Source organism: Apteryx rowi, unplaced genomic scaffold, assembly GCF_003343035.1.
Source record: "Apteryx rowi isolate R43461 unplaced genomic scaffold, aptRow1 scaffold_457, whole genome shotgun sequence".
Lineage (NCBI taxonomy): Eukaryota > Metazoa > Chordata > Aves > Apterygiformes > Apterygidae > Apteryx > Apteryx rowi.
In genome coordinates this window covers 389,019-397,823 of record NW_020450713.1, presented here as the reverse complement: position 1 = coordinate 397,823, position 8,805 = coordinate 389,019, and positions in this window count along the sequence as shown.

Genomic DNA, 8,805 nt, shown 5'->3' with positions numbered 1-8,805 from the left:
CAAATGCCAATTATTTTGTTTGTATTGCAAAAATACAAAAAATGTGGACAAGATTTTGAATCATTTTGGATACCACATTTCCTGAGCGTCCAACCTCAGGAGCTTGCGAACAGCCTGACTTTCAAGAATGGTTGATTGCTCATCCCCATATAATCAGACATCTTTGGCAGGTCTCAGGTTAGGTACCCAGAGTCACTGGTCATGTTTAAAAACACTACTATCTAGACTTTATTATTCCGATGTCTCAAATGTATTTCAAGTAGCACTAACAGAAAAGGCAGGCTGAAATCTGTGGGGTATTTCCTGGCCAACATATTTAATAATCACTTCTGCTTACGAAGCCCATCATTACCATAAAATTGTAAAGCTCTTTGCAACTATTAGTTGAATAATATTTAAAAACAACCCTGTGAGGCAGAAAAATATTATTACATACCTATTTCCAAAGTAATAAAATGGGATGTGCAAACTAATTTGCCCAGAGAGAGAATGTTTAGCTAGCAAATTTAATTTAGACTACAACTTGCATGAGTTGTGCCAATAAAAATGTTTGTTAGAAACCCAGTATAGACAGTAAAAAACAAAAAGCAACAAAGCGTGCATTTAACAGGTTTTGTGACCAGAGTGTAGTGACTGCAGAGTTCAGAAAGACCTGGCTAGTCTGGGTACTGCAATAAAAGTCACTGCAGCAAGAAACCCACCAGGAGTCGAGACAGCTTGTCTGGAAATAAGGTGCATTAACTGGCTGGGATCTTTGCCCTGACTCAGCTCAGCTGCCAGGAGCTGGTCTAGCAGGGCTGGAGCCAGCCCCAGCGCCTCTGGGCAGGCTGCGGTTACGCAGGGCACAGACCTGCTGTCTTGGCTGGTCATTTCCTACACTTGGAGGTGAAGTTGAAGCTGAATCCTTTCATTTAAACTTTTTTTTTTGAGAGGAAAGCACAGCAAGAAGTGTTCCCTTTCTGGAAGAAAGCAGATTTAACAACTGTAAACAAAATCTGGTTGTGAGTGATGCCTGCTGCAGTGCCTTATCAGAGATGGAGCTTGGATGTTTTAGGTCTCTCTTCTTCTCAATGAGCAGGGCTTCTTAGCTAGGTGACATCAGCTTAGTTTCCCAAGCCTAACCTACGGTGAAGGAGAGCTGGAAACACCTGTACACCTGTTCCTACAGCAGCTTTTGTACCTCCCACCTGGAAAGTAGCAGCTATATGTTATTCTAGAAAAACAAATGTGAAATTTCATTTTCCACTAAAAATCAATATACTGGGAGAAGAGGTAAATAAAACATTTTTCACTGAGCTTTGGTGCTAGATCATCTTCTCTGGTTAATTACACGGTTTCCTGAGTGTATGGTCCAAATGGTGCTCACCCTTTGAAGTTGGTTACGCTATGTGATGTGTATGTCACGATGCAGGGATGTGCCAGGGTATGCCCCAGCCATTCAGGACTAGGCACCTGCATGTGTGCAGCAAGGATGCTGCCTGCTGTGCTGATGCCGGTGTCTGCGAAGCAGCTCCTGGCACTCTCTTGGTAGCTAGAGCAGCAGCCACCTGGCTGAATAGCTCTGGTAGCAGAAGGTTGTTTTCACTTATTTTTCATGTCCTTTATACAGGGCTGCTTGGTATGAAATATCAGTACATGCAGCTCTTGTGCAACAAAAACTTGGTTTCCCAGGAAAGTGATGACCCACTCAAGGTTGGGGCTGGCCTACAGGTGAAATAAGCTGTCCTAGCAGTTCAGCAGTGGCCTGCAGCTGTACAGGGAGCCCCAGAAGGCAGCATGACCTGACTGCTGGTGAAGAAAAGCCCATAGCTGGCTAGGGAGAAGCCCAAAGCTAGATAGGGATGGCACAAGGACATGGGAGTCTGAAAGCTTTCTGCTTTAACCATTAGACCCACTCATCCAGGACTAATATCATAAAAATAAATTGCATAAATGCTACCTATCTTCTGCACCAAGGGTTTAACGTACATTCCAGAAAAGCATCCACCATTTATTTTGGAGCATGGCAGATGTTGCATGATAGCATTTTCTGAAAGGAGCTAACTGACAGAAGAGAATATTAAAAGGTTAAAAGGATAATTTCATCTCAGTGAATCCTGCACTAGATGAAAACAAACAAATCTGTATGCTTTTCAGAAGATTTCCAGATTTGTGTTCCTACTTCGAGTCACACCAAGCGTTGTGACAGTGACTGCTGCTATCCAGCTAAAGGACTGAGGCACTTTGTAAATCAAATTTCAAGGAAAGAGATTGCTTGGAGAAACCTCCTCATTGTGGAGTCACAAGCTGTCAGAGTTTATTAGCATTATGTTACTGGAGTAAAAAGCAAAACAAATTAAGATGTTTAACAGCTGAAATCTGAAACAAAATTGTGTTTAATGTTGAAAATCTTGTTAACATATTTTCAGGCTTCCCTTTTCCCAGATATTAAATCTTGGTGTGTGTTTGCAAGTATCTTTTTATCACACGTAGAGCAAACCGACTGTAGGAGGCTAAGAACTGTCACACACAGCAGATGGTAAGAGCGGATATTTCAGCCTTGCTGTTGCATTCGCTCTGAATTCAAAAGGCAGTTCAGCAGCTCTGTGTTGCAGGCAGCRTACAGTGACAAATGTGAGGATTTTTAAGGGAAATCGAAGAAGCGCAGCTGGAATTCTCCATGTGCCCATGATGRCAGAGCACATTACATTAATGACAATGGTCCTAAATTCAAGATTACACACRTTCTAGCTTTTAATGTAAGGGGTAATTTGAACTCCCAAACTGGTTTTTCTTTCGTGTTGGCTCCCACAATGAAAGAACCATTAAGGTTTCAGTGATCTTCTAAGACTCTGCTTCCAGCAGAAAATTGGCTCCTTTTCCTTGGATGCAAGACCAATTTTTAATTGAATTTCAAGAGATGATGGATGTTGTACTTTATTCCAAATCTATATGCTAAATTAACAAGGCTGTCTGCTTAGTTTCCTCTTTTGAAACCACACTGAGATGAGTTTCTGCTAATTCTCTTACACAGAGCATTAGACATGTGAACCAAGTTCTTATTCAAGAGTTGAAATAGATGTTTTTGCCAAGGTTATTACTTTGGATAATAAATTGGTACTGTGAGGYAGGAACAATAATTTGCTTTCTGAAAAAGACTTACCAGCTGAATTATTTCAAATTGATCAGTAAAAATAAAACTAACTCTATCATATATTTTCACCAAAGTATTATTAATTAACACTTAAAATGTCTATCTTACAGCAGGGATTATTCCATTCTTTCTGCACATTTGATCATCTGATTTTTCTGCATACTCACTCTGGTTACCTCACAGGTAATGGAAAGTCCTACATAAACTATACAATATGCTTAATCTGAATAAGGTTTATTTATCCAGCTTTTTACATATTAACAGATGTCATTGGTAAGTTAAATGTTTGTTATTATGAAACATGAGAAAACTGCTATCAAAACAAATGTTCTTCTTAACTCTGGCCTCTGCAGTAACATTTGCAGTAATATTTACATAGATCCATCAATAAAACAACTTAGAGTGAAATTTTGTGTGGACTGTAGATAATTTAAAGTTCTGACTGACTTGGAAAAAAAAGTGAATGAGCTCTATTTAGTGCATATGTAGTTGTCTATCAGTAGAAGCTGGGTTGTGTCTTGAAAATATTGGGGCAGGCGAAAAGGAGGCCACTTTTTCCAAAAGGATGGGCAGGATTGCTTGAAAAGGACTGTGCCTGCAGCTGGGAACAACTTTGTGTGTATGCTTACTGGAGCATTTCAAAGCAATCCTGTGTGGAATTTAGAGTGCCCCAGGATAGCCATAAGCTGTCTTAATGATGCCCTTTTGGCTGCAGAGGCCTAGTTCATTTTCTTACCTTGCAAGAAGCTTTTCAACTTAATTGGACAAGCTGGCCACACGGATTGTGTTTTGTACTTAGTTTAGTACCAAATTGTGTTTTCTCACTGGGGGTAAAAAAAATGCCCTTGGCATTTAAACACGAAATGGGATTTCGTGCCCTGCTGCACGGTTGGAGCCTCGCTTGCTCCTCTCGCGGCCGGCCCTGCGGGCGCTGCTGGCGGCCCCACCAGCGGCATCGATGTTGCCGCGCACAAGCCACAGCTCCCTGGGGAGCTCCGCAGCCCCAAGCTCACTTTGGTAACGTCAGAAATTAAAAAAAAAAGTGCTGAGGAAGTAGGGCAATGACGTCAGCTGCCACCGGGCCACCCCGGGCGAGAATGTGCCCGCTGTTGCGGGGCAGCGGYGCCGCCCGGGAACCACGGTGCCGCCTGGGAACCAGCCCTTCCCGCGTGGCTTCGCAGCAGTGCCGGGAGCAGGAGTCGCCAGGTGTGCCATGGGTCACTCCATCCCGCTCTCCTCGGAGGCGGCGGCTGGTGGCCGTGATGCCACCGGCGAGAGCGCGCCTGGCGGCCGTGATGTCACCGGCGAGAGCGCGCCTGGCTGGCCTCAGTGCCGGGTGGCTTTCAGAAGCGGGGAGGTTGTTGCACGGTCATGGTAGCTGCTGTCCCCTGGGTATTTAGTTTCAGTGCAGCGTGTGTCCCTCGCCCCGTGCTGCACAATGCTCCCACGGGCTGTGCAACATCTGCCACATCATCCTAGACGTACAGCTTTTCCTGGGAAGCAGCGTAAGCTGAGGCTAGGTATTTGCATAACTATTCATATTTGTACACCTGCCTGGGGAACTTTCAGATTGCAAAGAAATAAATAATCTGAGTAATTCACTGCAAAATAATAAATAACACTTACAGGTGAATTATTCCTRGTTTTGCAGAGCAAGTTGTATGGTTGAGTTATCTCTGATAGGAGAAGTCATCCTACAAATCATTATCTCGGACAAGTATTTTTGCTCTTTAAATATCTGAATAATTCAATTTTGGGATTAATAGAATAATATAACACATTTAGCATAACTGAATAATGTCCTTCCTACAGGTGTTACAGTGTAATCATTCTTTGGAAAAACATGTTGAGGTCTTTAGACAGATGTGATTATGTTACCTAACAATAATCCATTTAAAAAATAATAATAAAATGCCAGCTTTCTCACAGCCCTGTATCTCAAATATATTTCAGTCCTAACCTGTGTCAGACACCAGTTTGGTATCGTGGGTGGAAAGGGAGGATCTGAATGTTCACAGCAAAGAGAACTGACGGGTTTCAGGAGGAAGAAGCATTGTGGAAGAATTCATAACCTTGGCAAACAAACAAGTGACAAACAAAAGTGGATCTGGTGCACAGTGTGGTACTGGGTTGGGCATCCCCTGGAGCCTCACAGCCATTTCTAGGTGGATGGAACAAGTGATTGCTATGAAAGAAGAGATTATTGTTATAGAGAGGAATAAATTGCATTTCTAGTGCACCTGCCTCTGAGAAGCATTCGATACACTTCAAAGGAGAGATGTCTCAGCTCTTACTTCTCTGCAGAAGAATTTGGGAGGCATGGCAGAATGAGGCAGGAAAACACCCCCCCCACCTTTGGATACTAGGATACTCCCAGATGAGAGCTGTGCTCTTTCTGCTTGAAACTGCAAGACTGAGGGAGTCTAAGTGACTCTCTGATGTTCTCTTAAGAAAACAAATCTCTCCTTGGCTAATTTATCATTGGGCAGAAGAGGTGACCACACAGTCTAAACAGTTCCTGGAGACAAAACCTGGGAGATACAAAGGAAATACACAGGTGAGCTTTTTGGGCTGACTTTCACAGGCTATTGAGAGGTTTCATTCAACACTAGCTTCAGTGGGACTATGCAGCCCTTGTGACACATGTAGCAGCAAGCGTTCCCTTCGGATCTGCCCAAGGGTGGGAAATGAGAGTCTTTAAGGGTCCGTCACCCATTCTGCCCATGATAGGTGTCATTTTACCGGGGACTTTTCCATGAATCTGATCCATCTTTCTTCCCTGCCACCCCAATGAAACAGCTATGAGAGARCTTTTCTCTTCCCACACTGCATTTCAGGTGCAATACAAACTAACTGGCTTCTGAGCCATGGTTTTGTTCTGAAAAAATGTTACGTTAACTAAATCACATTGAAACCAGTATTAGCTGAAACTTCTCAATAACTGGAGGCCCAAAGAACTCATCTGTGTTTAAATATGTCACAAGACTCTTCTCGCTATATTTCTAAAGGTTAAGGAGCTCGCCATAGTGATTGTTCTGTGTTGGGACTAGTTTTAATTTCAGAGCACACTATTTGTGGGTTTGGTTCATTTGCTCTTTAAACCTCACCTACTGGCACTGACAAAACCCCTAGACCTGAGTCTGAGATTCTTCTTCTTTAAAATTGTATATTAAGGTGATTTATCCAATATAGTTACTTTTATTCCTTTATGGGAGTAGGTAGGTCAATAGAGAGCTCTTTTCATATTTTTCTAACTCTGCCTGCAGAAGAAGACTCTTCAGCTGCACCAACAATTTTCATGCAGACCAGCCTGAGAGTGAAAGTGCAGTGACCTCAGCACTGGCAGAGAATTAACCAGATAATCTAATAGGGTTTCTTTTTCCATTTCTAAATAATGGGATTCTATTAGACCAAACTGTAGTCTCCTCTTAATGATAATTTATTGTATAGCATATTTGAATTTTGTCTTTTATAAACAATTATATAATTGAATCATCTGTTGTATCATTAATATTTTTCATTGTTTAGAGAAACCTCTTTTTGTTCAGAACTCATATGTCGCTGTGTTTAGAAATTGTAGGTTTCTAATATGTTCAGTTTTTAAGTGTTTGAATAATTTAGTTCTTATCACCTGTAGGTATTTTGTAAAAATACTTTAAAAGTATTTTAAGCTTATGAAATTTTGTACAAATGATTGTAGGCAATTTTAAAGACAAACCTGCCCATAAATTTATAAATACATCCCAAAATCTCAAGAAAAGTTACATTTCATGATYTTTAAAAGGAAATATTTACGAGTAATTAATTTTCACATTTACATTTGAATGCATTAGTGGTGCGTACCAGTGAAAGTATTGTTCAGTGATATTAATCAGTAATAAAGAACAGGGAAAATGAATGACTTTTGTGGATACGAGTTTTTGACTTCAGCTGTGGAACATACTTAGTCCAGTATTGAAACTGAGCCTCTGAATATAGTAGGAACTATCAAATACAGTAAAGAAGACAGTGAAAAAATGTAAATGAAGCAAATTTGTGACATGTTTTCATTTGCTATTAGAATATACAAATATAGGAAGTGGAGTGCAGGCTAAAATTTGTGATCCATAGTTTGTAAACCAATTTCTGGAATTGACCAATAGCAGATGATTTCAAAGAATATGCAAGAAATCTTTCAGGAGGAAAATATTTGTTTAAGGTCTTGTCCTAAACAAGCAGAGACTGGCTTAAACCCTGAAATGTGTGGTTTTATGTCCCTTTCACAATCTTTTGTTAATCCAATTGTACTAGCTAGATATTTTTACAGATGAGTCTAATTCTTTGCAGAAGCTAGCTAAAGTCTTGATCTCAACAAAATCTTGTGGCAATGAATCTACAGYGCGATTATTTAGAGGCTGGAAGTGCCTGCTTTTATCAGTTCTTAAAGTGGTGCATGCTAAGGCAGGAATCAAATGACCAGGCCATTACATGTTATTCTGCATATTCTTCTTTCTCAAGAGCAGGCAAGCAAGTCATGGCTCTTGGGAAAACATATCATATATCTGACTGCACAAGGTTCTGGTCAAAGGCAGCTCTGAAGGCAAAAAGAGTTGCGCAAGAAGGACAGGAGTTTGCTTTCTGTGTCAGCATCTGACTAGAAGGTACTGCCATAGCAGAACTGCTCGTCATTGAATCAAAATACTTTTTTAAAATAAAACTGATGAGCTAGCTACTACTAGGTAGCTGAACTAGAAGACCCTGAGCCTCACTAGAGAGCAGCACCAATGTTAGACAAGAAGTTGAGTGATGCATTGAGATGATGAAAGATGAGATTAAACAAGTGAAAAATCAAAGTGCATATCCAGTTCATTCAGTATTTTTGCATTCATGTATATGTAGTCTTATAAGCTACAGCACACCCCCTTTGTTAATATAAATAACTTTTCTTTTTTATCTTTCTTGAACCATCTATGTCTTTCATCATTCTTGTCACCTTTCTGTGAATTCCACCAGATTGGTGCTCGGTGAATCAGCACAAAAATATTTTAGAAGTGCTACATTTCCAGTAGGAAACAATAGGACTTAGGCGTTCATCTAGTGAAGCCTCTTTTTCTGGGGCAGGACAAAAATAACCACACTATGTTTATCTAATTTTTGTCTCCACAGAGATATTCTCAGTAATAAGTACATCTGTGTGTTTGCAGTGCCACCCTTCTAAATAGGCTCTCACATAATGTGTTGCAATTGTATGCAGTTACAGTAGCTACCGTCTTAACTTTACCACTCTTTCTTCCAGATGGAAGAGGATTTTGTTATGGAGAATGATGAGACACACAGTTTGCAAAGAAAGACAGTAACTTTGGAATTAAAGAGGGGGATTCCTCAGGTGTTTGCATCCTAGAAATGGTGGCCTCCATTTTGTTTGCAGTATTACCTATGGAGTTTGAGGAGGATCGGGTTAGAGATCATTTARGCAAACTTGACACCCACAAATCCATCGGCCCCGATGGGATGCACCCACGAGTGCTGAGGGAGCTGGCGGATGTTATTGCTAGGCCGCTCTCCATCATCTTTGAAAGGTCATGGAGAACAGGAGAGGTGCCTGAGGACTGGAAGAAAGCTAATGTCACCCCAGTCTTCAAAAGGGCAAGAAGGAGGACCCAGGGAACTACAGGCCAGTCAGCCTCACCTGC